Source organism: Cynoglossus semilaevis, chromosome 12 (genome assembly GCF_000523025.1).
Source record: "Cynoglossus semilaevis isolate Cse_v1.0 chromosome 12, Cse_v1.0, whole genome shotgun sequence".
In the NCBI taxonomy this organism is placed as follows: Eukaryota; Metazoa; Chordata; class Actinopteri; order Pleuronectiformes; family Cynoglossidae; genus Cynoglossus; species Cynoglossus semilaevis.
Genome location: NC_024318.1, coordinates 5169340 through 5169939, shown reverse-complemented (window position 1 = coordinate 5169939; position 600 = coordinate 5169340). Strand labels below are relative to the sequence as shown.

The window sequence follows — 600 nt, the reverse complement described above, 5'->3', positions numbered from 1 at the left end:
AAATGAAGCTGTTTGTATCAAAGGAGGGAGACGAACGACTGAGGATAAAAAAAAGTTAAACACACTGTGTCCACTGAAGTAGACATGGAGTGAATAAATGAAGCTGTTTGTATCAAAGGAGGCTGAGGATAAAAAAAGTTAAACACACTGTGTTCACTGAAGTAGACATGGAGACTCCAAAACACACTGGAATCAAACCCACAACCTCCTTATATGTCGTAGTCAACAACACTTTTGTTGCTGGGAAAAATATAAATATATAAATATAAATATCTAAACATTGACAGATGTGATCGTGTTGACATCAGATCTACTTACATCCTCCTCTCTGTTGCGATTGGCCGGACTGGAGGGGGGGGCTACATGTAGTGCCACTGTCCTTCCATGCCCATGTTCATGCCCATGCCCCCCATCGGACCTGAGGAGCACAAAGAAGGGGTGTTTAAAAGGTGGAGTTCATCCACTAATACATGCAGTACCTCCACGGACCACTGGGGCTGTTAACATTTCTATAAAATGACATTTTTGCAGCACTGGATTCATTTGAAGGAGCTATCACTACAACAGCAGGGGGCGTTGGGGGTGGGTCGGGGGGTCGGG

At 44.3% G+C, this 600-nt stretch overlaps 1 protein-coding gene across 1 annotated transcript in view; it reads right to left on the bottom strand.

Annotated features, from left to right (window-relative positions):
- The window catches only part of meis1b (Meis homeobox 1 b), an 88974-nt gene that overhangs the window by 6940 nt on the left and 81434 nt on the right, over window positions 1–600 (bottom strand). The gene's annotated exons all lie outside the window — the stretch shown is intronic.